Genomic DNA, 13,409 nt, shown 5'->3' with positions numbered 1-13,409 from the left:
TAGCCCTGAGCATATTTCTCCAGGTTACGGAGTCCCCAAGTCTCTCGGATACCTTATTGGGATGAACAAATATGCAATATTTAGCAAATAAGAATTGTGCCCACAGTGTATCATGTTGCCTAAATCTAACCCATAGTCTGCACAAGCGGATATGTTGAAGTTGTTGTAGGCCTCTGAACCCCGTTGCCTCCTACTGAGAAAGGTTTTGCAATTTTTTGCCAACTATCCCATATCATTTGTTTTCTCTGACCAACCCAAAGGAACCTGTTAAAAGTTCTCTCTAAAATGAGTTGGGTACTTTTTTTCATAGCATCCATTTGTAGTATGTAAGACGGGAAAGTGGTTAATATGCTTTTAAGTAAAGTGATTCTGCCACCATTTGATAAAAAGGAGTTTGTCAGACATTGTAATTGGGCATTGGTTTCCTCATCAAAGTGAGATAGCTTAGTCCTTCCTTTAAGCAATTGCACTCCCAAATACTTGAAGGATGTAGACAGAGAAGAAAAATCTGTGAGATTGATGATTCATTGCTTGGTTAAAGGGGGAATTTGTTTGATGAAAAAGACTTAGCTTTTATCTTTTCTGAATTCCAACTCTGAAGTGTTTTGAAACTCCTAAAGGAAGCCATATAACAATCTTGCAGCAGCTTTGTTAGCCCTTGAAAAGATTATTATGTCATCAGCATATATCAAGTGGCTGATGTCCAGAGTAGACCTGTGATGGTATTGATTATAGTTTTTTCTGTGGCTGGGTCTATCCAACAGTCTAGAGCGATAGTCCAGGGCAAGAATGAAGATTGCAGGTGATAGGGGGTCTCCTTGTTCTAATCCTCTTGATGCTTTGAAGAACCCATGAGCCCTTCCATTAATTAGCATTGAATTCCTATTTTCTTCAAGCCATCTTCTTATAGTCAGACAAGAGGCATTGGAGAAACCTTTTGCCTTCAGTATTTCAAGCACAAAATCTTAATTAATCATATCATAATCCTTTTTTAAATCTAACTTATAAATCATGTTGCCCACCTGCAAGGTTTTTCAAGTTCATGAAGTAACTCTTGTGTTAACAAAACATTATCTCCAATGTACTTTCCCTTCACAGAGGCTGCGTGTTTGGGGCTTATTAATTGCTACAAATGAGGTTGAAGCCTGGTCATCAGCATCATGCTTATAGTTTTGCTAATTACATTGGTAAGACTGATGGTCCTGAAGTGTTGTAATTGTTCCTTGATGTTGGATTTTGGTACAAAAACAGTGTTAGTAACACTAAAGTAATTAGGTAGATCATAACCCTGGATCAATCTTTGTATAGCTGGCACAACATCATCTTTTATAACATCCCAAGACTTTTTATAAGAATCTGAGGTGAACCCATCTGGTTCTGCTGCTTTGGAGCTATCAATTGAATAAAGAGCTTGTTTCATCTCTTCTTCAGCTGGGGCATCTGTAAGGTTTATATTGGCTGTATGGATCTGGTCAGAGGGGAACAGCTCAGGGTCTAACTGACCTCTATTATTTGATGAGCAATTCATCAGCTGCTGACAATACTGCACAACACTATTAGCAATTTTAGTAGCTCCCCTTATCTTATTTCTAAGGTTGTCTTTGATCTGATGGATGGTTTTACATTTTATTTTGTACTTAATACTAGCATGGAAGAACTTTGTGTTCCTATCCCACTCAATGAATTTCCTAGTGGCTGCCTTTTGTTTCAGAAATTGCTCTTATCGGGTCACTATAGTGAGTAAGTTTTCATTGGCTTAAATTAGAGTGGCCACATCACTCAGTCCATTCATAGCAGAAGTTTCAGTGTCCTTGAGGTCTAGCTTAGCCTATTCCACCCTTGCCTCAATGTTGCCAAAGGTTTTCCTATTCCAATTATTCATTACTTTATTCACTTTTTTCTGCAAACCCCAGAGTTTAATTAGTGGATTTGGATGGTCATTATCTCTTGAGTGTTCTTTAAGAGTGTTTAGAAAATATATATATATATATATTAAAAGAAAAGAGCTAAGCTATAGCTTCTTACATGTTAATGTGAAAGTTTGATTACAAAATGAGTGAGAAGATCACTCAAACCACACCCTTCCCATCTATCTAACTTAGATCATACAATGAAGTATACAAAAAATGTGGGAAATATCTATGATTGACACAATAGCAAACCTAGTGTCAACGTAAAAAATCAATCCCTACAATTAATATAAGGAATGGATAAACTATCCCCATGAAGAAAGATTTTAAGTTGAGTGGAAGGTATAGTCCCTATAGCAATCTCTTCATTATCCTTTCCCCTAGCTGCCAAACTATGTACAGGAATGTTACCTTCCCTTAAGATATGCTAGAAAATCACTCAACATTGATCAACATGCTCTTGATCTTAGTAGTTCACCTAGCAACATTCCATGGAGCAGCTTCTTCCTGATTCAGTATTCAAATAAAGCTGAGAGAATCTGACTCAACTACCGATTTTATGATGTTGCATTGCTTGGCAAGTTAGATAGCCCAATAAATAGCAATCATTTCAGTTTCTAGTGCATCAATTGCCCAAGTTAGAGAGGAAAAGTATAACATGCACTTCCCCAGAGAGTTCCTAAAGATTCCTCCCACACTAGCAGCCTCCTTATAAAAGCTTCCATCTGTATTGGTTTTCAACCACCCTTCAGGAGGTGGGTTCCAGAGAACTAAAGTAGGCACTTTCAGCTTCAGCACACTGGGCACCCAATTTATGAAAATATTGGGAAAATTCTGAAATTTTATTATCTTTTGCAAATAAGAAGTACAATTCAGAACCATATCCATCTCCTTAGGTTTGTTGTTTTCATATTTAAACTGGTTCCTGCACATCCAAAGGAACCAGGCAACAACACAAGGAATGATTATTAATGTGGCATCTAACCATTCCATCCAACACCCCAAAAAGTATTGTCAGCTGACTTTCAGAGTGTCAATATTGAGCTGTTTTAATATATCAGACCAAACCCTTTGGGAGAAACTACAAGAGAAGAACAAATGATCTAGACTTTCTTCAGCTTTACTGCACAAATGACAGCAAGAGGGTCCCTTAAGCCCTTTCATCTTCAAAATGTCATCAGTAGGAAGTAAGGATTTCCATAACCTCCAGCAAAAAAGGACATGGAAGGTGTTAACCACTTCCCCCAAATCAATTTACCCCACTTTACAGGTTGTCATTCATATAACTGTTAGAAGATAAAGGCAGACATTTTTTGTGAGGAAGCCTGTCTAGTAAAGAGTCTATCTTTCTGCCCAGGATTGATTTTTGTTTTCTTAACCCAGTGTATTTGCTCTTCAATTAGGATGGAAGCCAACAAATTGCAGTTCCACTTATTATCAATCCAAAATTCCTTCACTTTTGTCATTTCATTGAGTTTGTCATTGAGTTTGGATTGGAGGTGTGTAGTCTCACCCCATTCCACACCCAATTATCCAGCCAAAAATTAACTTGGCATTCACCAAGCTCCCAGATAAACAAATCCACAGCTTTATTTCTAATCTCCAAAAGCTTAGTCCACAGCCTGGAATCATCCACCTTCTTCTGAGCAATAGTAGGATGAACTGTCCTACATTACTTTCCCTTCATAAACATAGCCCAAAGATTGTCTTGTGCTCTAAACTTTATCCATAGTTTGCATAGGTTGATGATACTGAGTTGCTGAAAATCTTTAAAGCCTAAACCTCCAGAACTTAAGGGTTTACATAGTTTATTCCAAGCTAACCAATGGAATTGTTTCTTCTGTCCAGCCCACAGAAATTTGTTGAAAATTTTGCCCAGCCTTAGTTCCTTTCTTCATGGTAAAAGTAAAAATTTGAAGAGCATAAGATGGAATGGAAGTTAGGATGCTTTTAAGGAGGGTGATTCTACCTCCATTAGAGAGGAAGTAATTAGTCCAACATTGCATCTGTTTTTGAATTTGGTCAATAACCCCATTGAATTGAGTTTTCTTGGTTCTCCCTTTGATTAATTGGACACCAAGATATTAGATTGGTAGAAAAGCTTTGCTGAAACCAGTGTGTTGAGCAATCCATTGCTTAATCTGTGGAAGAGTGTTTGAGCTAGTAAGGAAATGACATTTTTGTTTATTAAGATGCATATCAGAGGTGATTTGGAATTGTGTAAGTCCTTGGTAAAGAGCCTTCACAGCAGTCTTGGTAGCCTTGAAGACAATGATAATATCATCAGCATATGACAGATGACTCACCCCAATGTTGGATCTATGTTGATAAGTCAAGTGAGGAGAAGAGGAAAACATTTGATTTAGAATCCTAGAAAGATAATCCATAGAAAGAATGAAGATAGTAGGAGACAATGTATCTCCTTATTTAATTCCCCTAGAGGCAGTGAAGAACCCTTGGCTTTTACCATTGATTAAGATAGAGTGATTGTTAATACAAAGCCACCTTCTTACCAAATTTATAAAGGCCCCAAAGAAACCCCTAGCATTTAAAGAGTCTAAGATAAAATTCCAATTTATAGTATCATAAACTATCTGGATATCTAATTTCAGAATGAGATTGCTGCCTCTACATTTTTTTGTCAAAGTCCAGCAACAACTCCTCTGCCAAGAGAATATTATCAGAGATTTGTCTCCCTTTCACAAATGCTACCTGGTTATTACAGATAACTTGTTGGAGGTGAGGTTGGAGCCTGTTGTTAATAACCTTGCTGATATCTTTAGACAGGACATTTGTTAGACTGATATGTCTAAAGTCTCCCCACCCAATCCTGCTAGAATTTTTGGGAATCAAGGTTATAGTGCAAGCAGTGAAATACTTAGGGGGATCCATACCCTTAAAGAAGCTTTGCACAGCATCAACAACCTCCCCACTGATGATATTCCAAGTAGTCTTATAGAATTTGGCAGTAAAGCCATCAGGGCCAGCCACCTTATTGTCACAATAGAGTTTAATTTCCCCTTCCATAGGAATCTGAGTAAGGTCCAAGCTTTGAACATAATCAATGAACACAGAGAAAAGTTCCACCTTGATAGGAGCTCTCTTAGTAGACTGATCCATAAACATATTTTGAAAATAATTAACAGCATCAATGGCAATGTTCTCAGCATCAGTTACTACCTTACCATTAGAATCATGTATGGAAAGGATCATGTTATTCTTCCTTCTAAAACTAATACAAGCATGATAATAGCTTGTGTTTCTGTCTCCTTCAATAAATCTGGTGACTGCAGCTTTTTGTTTCAAAAAACATTCAGTCTAATTGGTTTGCATTAACAGTTCTTCACTGGCTTTGTGCAGGTCAGCTTCAAAATTCAATCTCATTTGAAAATTCTTTTCCATTCTGATAGCATTACTTTAGGCAGTGGTCAATTTCTCATAAATATTGCCAAATCTTTCCCAATTCCACTTCTTTAGATGAGAAGCCACTTTCTTCTGAAGAATCCACAGTTTAAACCAGGGATTAGAGTTCCCTTCAGCCCTCCAAACCTTATAAACTTCTTCAACAAATTGAGGATGAAGATTCCATATGTTTTGGAATCTGAAAGGAGCTTTATTTGGCTTTTCAGCATTTTAGATAGTACATAACAGTGGTCTATGGTCAAAACCTGCCATAGCCAAATGAGTAATGATGCTGCAAGGGAAGGTTTGAACCCATTTAGAGTTACCCATCATTTTACCCAGCCTCTCCCACATGGCACCTCTTCTCCAAGTGAAGTCTGGCCCTTTATACCCCAAATCAAACAACTCAATCTCAAAAAGAAAATCATTAAACCTGTTTATTGCAGAGACAGTAGGTGGTCTACCACCTTTTCTTTCACCAAGAGAGGAAAGACAGTTTAAGTCACCCCCAAAATCTAAAAAGAGTTTACTGCTTGTCCAATCTGAGTCAACTCATTCCATAAGGTGGCTTGGTTGTTGGCAAGGCTACTCACATAAATGAAGGTGGCATAGCCAACTTGAGCTCCAATATAGAATTTGATGTAAATAAACTGAGAATGATTTACCAAAACAGACCATTGTAATTCAGCTCTAGCAAATAGCCAAATTTTGTTATTGGAGTTAGAGAAATGATCAAAATGAGGGAACTTCTTCTGAATTTTTTGGAAAATTTTAGTAACTAAAGGTTCAAGAATGGCAAAACACCAAACTTTATGGACTCTCACTAGATTTTTTAATCTCTTGAGAGAAGAGGGGTGAGGAATACCCCTAATGTTCCAAACAAGAAACTTAATCATTGAGAGAAGGTCCTCCCTTTCCCCCTAGTCCTTGGATGGTGATCCATAGTAGTTGGGTCCTCTAAAGGCTGTTTAAATTTTAACTAGCCTTTTTTTCTTTTTATTGCTTCTTTGAACTTGCCAATCTTCAGTTAAGACATCAGTCAAACTGTCAATTCTCTGGTCTTCAACTCTAATCGGATTAATACTGATTAAGCTGTCATCATGTATTATATTTTCCTTCAAATTTTTGTTAATACCAATGGCTTCCTCCTGCTCCACAACATTATTATTGGGTTTAACCCCAATAGTATTTTCAACTACAACATCAGTAGCAATAGCTGTTGCTACGATTCCATTGGTTTCTACTAGCCTAGAAGTATTTCTGACCCCAACAAGTTTTCTTTTAGATGGAGGGTGTAGTCTATAACACCTTTCCACATTATGTCCAAACATTTTACAATGCTGACAATATATTGGATTTTGTTCCATTACTATTTGCTGCCAAAATTCTTCTTCAGAAGTACCAATCCACAACCTATCTATTTCAGACAGGGAGATGTCCCTTTCTACCAAAACTCTAGCACCAGCAGGTCTAGCCATATTAAAAGTAGGGGCATCAATTTTTAGTGAGCAACCAAGCACCCTACTGATGCTAAAAAGATCATTTTGATGGAAGTGTTGAATAGGTTGGTTGGGGAATTTTAACCAAATAGGAACTACAGGGGGATCCTTTGAGGGATCAAACTCAGGTGTCCACTTCATTAACTTCATTGGAACTCCATTGATAATTAGAGTTTGTTTGGCAAAAACCCTTGCATAGTCCTCTTCATTAAATAATTAAATTAGCAGGTGCCTTCCATCTATTAGACCCAGCCTCCAAGCACCTGTTAATTTCAAATTCCCAAAGAATTACCAAATCCATTTTAGGGTGGCCAAACTGGAATTTGCCAACCAGAGTAAATTTTACTGTTTCATTGAGCTCACTAATTTCCTGAGGGGAGAAGATAATTGCAGGTTCCCCATCCTTTACTTCTAAAGGATTAACAAAGGGGCACACTCCCCTCCCAACAGCAGCATCATGTAAACATTGAGGGAAAACCAAACGTTCAAAGGATTTAGGTACTTCCACGCCACTACCAACAACTTCAACAAAGGTAGCCTTGGTCCATTGGGCATTGGTATCCACATCAATGGGATAGGCCATGGAGGACATCATAGACCAATGAAAAAGGCGGGGAAAGAGAGAACCCCCAAACAGCAAAGACCAAAGTCCAGCAGAAAGAGAGAAGCAATTTCAAATCCTCAAAAAGTATCAATCAGAACTAAAACCAGGAAAACCAGCAAAGAAGGGAAAGACCAAGGAAAAATCAGTAGCTAACAATAACTTTAGCAATAGAACAGTAACAAAACTTGAAACAAACTTCCCGGGCAAAACCCAAACCACCACCACAAACCCCAGGGAGTCCTTGAAGAGAAAGCAAGCTTCACTCAGGTCCAAAACACCTCCAAGCAGCTCCATCATAGCGAAAACCCTAACAGAGCACAGCTAGGTCCAGCTGCCAGCATCCCGAAAATATTATATAGATACATATATATATATATAATATATATATATATATATAAAGTAGTTTATTTTCTGAATTTTTACTTTTTATATGCGTAGTTCATGATCTGAAGGTTTAGTACCCTATGATTTTGAATTAGAATGAACAATTAGAAGAATTCAAAAACAAAAAGGACTTCACAATTTACAAGATATGGCAAACACTTCACATAATAATTTTGAAAATCAAAATACTATAAATGAACATCAAGATGTACAAAGACCTTTAAGGTATTATGCAAACTCTACAGAAAATGAAATTCACTTAAGCCATACTGTAGCAACCAACTTGTTCGAACTTAAACCTACTATTATAAAAATGATGAAAAATAATCAGTTTCTCGGAAAACCATCTAAGGATCCAAATTTACATTTAGCAAGTTTTCAAGAACTGTGTGCTAGATTTAAATATGATGGTGTCTCAAAAGATGATGTTAGAATTAGATTTTTTTCCTTTTTCAATAAAGGAAAAAGTTAAGATGTGGTTAAATTGGCTAGCACCTGGACCTATTAGAACTTATGGAGATTTATCATAGAAATTCTTGACCAAGTACTTTCCTCTTTCAAAAACTGCTAAACATAGAACTGATATTATTTCTTTTACTCAATATGAAGGGGAGTCAATACAAGAAGCCTGGGAAAGATTTAAGGAACTCCTCAAAAAATGTCCACATCATGTATTATCAGACTAGTTAATCATTCAAACATTTTATAATGAGTCAGTAGGATCCCTTAGATTTATAATTAAAGTTGTTGCTGGAGGATCATTAATACTAAACCATTTGATGAAGCTTATGCTTTAATTGAAGAGATGGCTACTAAAAATTTTCAATGGCCCTTAGAAAGGGAAAGTAGCCAGTATTCATGATAATGATGCTATTTCAATAGTTGCATCTTAAGTTCTTGCATTATCTAGGAAAATTGACCAAATTGGAATAATTTTTTATAAACACCTCGAGTGATTAAATAAAATTCATTAGGAAAAATGATTGATTCTCAGATGAAACAATTCTAGTGGTGGAAATCAACAATAGGAGAACAATCAAGTAAACTCATTGGTAAATTGGAACAACCATGAAAGTTCTAACTATAGACCTTCCTATCCTCCTAGTTTTAACAACCAATAATTTAACGAAAAGAAGTTATCTCTTCAATAAATGATGTTACAAATGGGTAACAAATTTCAAATTCAAAGTGTTACTATTCAAAACATTAAGAATCAACTTAGATAAATTGCTAAAGCACTTAGGAATAGACCCCATGGAACACTTCTGTTGACCTAACTTTTGGTTGAGGTCTAGTTCACCTTAGTAGCTTAGAGTCTTTCCATAGGACTTTCCCATTGACTACTAGAGGGATAGAATAGAAAAGGAACCCTTGCTCCTTGCTATTAGAAACTCTAAACCCTTCTTTTCTCAACTTGAAGTTCCACATATTGGTTCTAACCTCTAGAACCTAGTAGGTGGAGCCAGTACGGAGGAGCTCAAGGGGAGTCCCTATAGGATGGCTTAGCCTTAAGGTTAGCTCTGGGTGGTGTGGTCTTGGTTAGTTTCACAAATAGACTTGAACATTACACTTCCACTCACAACCTTGAACCCAAACATGATTGACTTTGATCTCTTAACCATTTAAGAGACTCATGAAGATGGTCCCCTAGGCCACTCGCCCTAGGCTAGGGTTTAGCTAAGATCAGGACATGGAGGACCCAAAGTATGGAATTCTATTGGTCCATAGCTCAAGTAGGGTGGTTGAAATCGTAATTTTACCGAAGTACCTAACTTAGCCTTTTGCCCCCAAACCTACCCCAATTTACCAAATACCCTTGAAACCCCAAAATTGACCAAACTTCCCAAAATCACCCAAAATACCCAAATTTGTTCAAAAATCATCTCAAACCATTTGAAACCACCCAAATTGTCCAAAACATACTTACTGAAATACCCTTCATTTTGCCAAAATTACAAAAATACCCCTGGTGACCCAAAATGTCCCAAAACCTTCAAAATTGTTTTAAATGTCCCCAAAATCAATTTAGACTACTCCATTGAGCCCAAATGGACCAATTGGACAAATTTTGACCAAAGGCCCTACCCTTAAAGGTTCAATTACCCTAATTCACCCCCAATGTCCACCAATTTGTTCCCAATCTTCCCTAATTTCAATTTTAAACTCAAATTCATCATGTACCCTTTATAGGTAGGTCTGTCAAAACGGCTCATTGTTCGCGAACAGCTCGTGTTCAGCTCGTTCGCTAAGTTAGCAAGCCATATATATATATATATATATATATCTTTGATGATTAGAGAAAATTAATTGACTACAAGGCTCCAAAGATTTATAATCAACTAAAAGTATTAATTAAGAAAATAGAATAAAAATTATAATATTAGATTTAAATGATGTTTTAAATCTTACGCCAATCTTAAAATCTTATGGCTACGTGATTAGGGTTGTCAAAATGACTCTTTTTTTGTGAACGGCTCGTGTTCGGCTCGCTAAGCAAACGAGCCAAACACGAACACACTTTTTGAGCAAATGAGCCAAACACAAACTGGGCCTAGGCTCGCTCATGTTCGGCTCATTTACACCCTTATGTACAAGCTTGATTGGCCACTTTCCCTAGGCTAGGGTTTAGCTAAGATTAGTACATGGACCCAAAGTATAAAATTCTATTGGTCCAGAGCTCAAGTAGGGTGGTTGAAACCCCAATTTTACCAAAGTACCTAACTTAGCCTTTTGCCCCCAAACCTACCCCAATTTACCAAATACCCTTGAAACCCCAAAATTGACCAAAATTTCCAAAATCACCCAAAATACCCAAATTTGTTCAAAAACCATCTCAAACCATTTAAAACCACCCAAATTGTCCAAAACATACTTACCAAAATACCCTTCATTTTGCCAAAATTATAAAAATACCCCTGATGACCCAAAATGTCCCAAACCTTCAAAATTGTTTCAAATTTCCCCAAAATCGATTTAGACTACTCCATTGAGCCCAAATTGATCAATTGGACCTATTTTGACCAAAAGCCCCACCCTTAAAGGCTCAATTACCCTAATTCACCCCTAATGTCCACCAATTTGTTCCAAATCTTCCCTAATTTCAATTTTTAACTCAAATTCATCATGTAAAAGCTTGATTGAAACCAAATCCAAGCCCTATTGACCCACATTTGAATCTAATTTCAATAAAAATAAAAATCCACAATTTTGACCGTATTCCCCAAGATCATCAAATTGAACCACATGATCAAATCAATTCCCCCAAATTAATTTCCAAAACCCTTCATGGCATTCCCCTAAATGAAATTGAGTCACTAATTGATCCTAATTTGAGTCCAAGCCTCACCCAAATTCATCTCAAATCAAAATCCCCAATTTTGCCCCAAATTAGCCATGTCCCCAAATTCCACTAAATTAAACTCCATAACCCTAAAATTTCCATCCAACTGATATCCAAAACTCTTCATGACAATCCTTAGGACCAATGTGAACCATCAATTAAGCCATAGCCAAAGTCTAGCCCAACTCAAACCCAATTCTAACCCAACATACCCAAAATTGATCAAATGTCAAATGTCACCAAATTGAATCACCAAATATATTCAAAGTCACTCCAAACCTTTTCTAAACTCTACATGGAAAGCATCTACACCATTTTGACAATTAATTGGGCTCAATCTCATTACTAGCCCAACCTAAACTGAACTTCAAACCAAAACTCCAAAAATTGAACCTATGCACCAAAATTGACCAAACCAAACCAAATTAATCAAACCAAAGCCACTACAACCACCCTTTGGACTCTAGTGACCAAACTAAACTCACCTATCCTACCTTATATGAGCTATGGACCAATGGTCCCTTGATTTAAGGGATCTCATCCCATTTTTATCCTAAACCAAAATATCTTTGCCATCATCACTTAACATTAGGAGTTAACCATCATTAGCCACCCCCTAGCTTCCCTAACCTCAGAAGTGACTTTACCTCGGCCAGCAACCACCCAGCCGCCAGAAATAGCCAGCTTAAGAGAGCCCCAAGTGGCCAAAACCCAAAATTGAACTTCCCTGAGTTGGCTAAACCCCATTGGTCATTGGAGCCTTTTTTCTCTCCACCTCAGCTTCCTATTGCACCCAGCAGACCCCCCTTAGCTCCACCAGACAGCCATGGCTATAAATTGAGATCTTCACGGCCAAAGGAAAAAAATGCTTGAAATTAAGGGTAAACTCTGTCAAAATCTCACCAGAGCTTCTCCAAACCTCCCTAAGTGCAATCCCACTGTTCTCCAGACTAATTCCCACTGTCCAAAGCCAATTTCATCTCTAAAATTTGTCCTAAAACCTGGACACTTTTTGTCACAGTTACACAATGCACCAAACTTAAAATTGACTTGCTCCTCACCATCCTCTGACCAAATGAAGAAGAGCCCCTACAAAAGCCCCATAATAGACTCACTCTAACCTAGATCTAGACGAACACCTAAAAACCACCTTGGTCTAAAAAATAGCTAGACATTTGAATAATTTTGTATATTTATATAGTTAATTAAATGCTTATAACTTGTACTAAATTATTTAAATTAAATATTAATAAAAAAAATTAATAAAATCAATCCCACGTTGTGTAAAAAATCACTTTGATTCACTGTAAAATTAAAAAAAATTTTGAATAAGTTTAAGTATTAAAGTTGATTTCATGAGAAAAATTACATTTTTAAACAAAAATAATTATATTAAATCAAATACACTTAATAAAATTATGAAAAATGGTTTTTTGAGTTCCTTGTGATCAGGGACATTTAGGAAAATTAAAAATTGTTTTTGGGAAAATACTTCTTTTTTGGACTATAATTTAAATTAAAAATAATAAAAATTTTTAAAAATACAAAAAATGGTTCAAATTATTCTTAATTATTTCTTGATTACTTAGGACTCATAAAAATATTTTTCTTAATTTTTCTAAGTTAAAAATAAATTTTCAAACGCAAAAAATGTATTTCGTTTTTTTTTTAATTTAAATAATTATAATAATTAAAGTTTATTTTGTAAAATTCTGTAATTTTGCCTAAGTGTTCCTCTGACCTAGATGGACCTCTAATAATTTTCTCATAAACAAAAAAAAACTTTATTTTGATAGATTAAATAAATTAATATTAAAAAATCTTATTTTCTAAGTTAATAATATTATTTAAATTAAATTAAAATTTTAAAAACCACATTTTCTCCTCTGATGTTTTAATTAAACCATGGATAGGATACTCTAAAATTTTAAAGGTTATTTGAATTATGCTTAATGAGTTATGAAGTAGAACACCCCAAAGGCATGGCGTTAATTTTAGATTCTAGTATCTTAATCAAAATTTAGGATTAACTAATGGGAAAAATGGGTAATTTTGATCTTATAAGTGCTTTTAGATGATTAAGACATGATGGGTTAAAAGGTAGAAACCAATTTACCACATTTCCATGATAAGAATAAAATTGTAATCTTTTGAATTACCAGGATTTGAAAGTTAATCAAAATCAAATGATTTCTAAAGTGATGGGCTTAGGTTAGGAAGATGATATTTAACTTATTTAAGCCCACAATTGATGATAATATGATCTTTCA

This window comes from Phalaenopsis equestris, unplaced genomic scaffold (genome assembly GCF_001263595.1).
Source record: "Phalaenopsis equestris unplaced genomic scaffold, ASM126359v1 Scaffold000036, whole genome shotgun sequence".
Classification (NCBI taxonomy): domain Eukaryota; kingdom Viridiplantae; phylum Streptophyta; class Magnoliopsida; order Asparagales; family Orchidaceae; genus Phalaenopsis; species Phalaenopsis equestris.
This window is presented reverse-complemented; position numbering follows the sequence as displayed.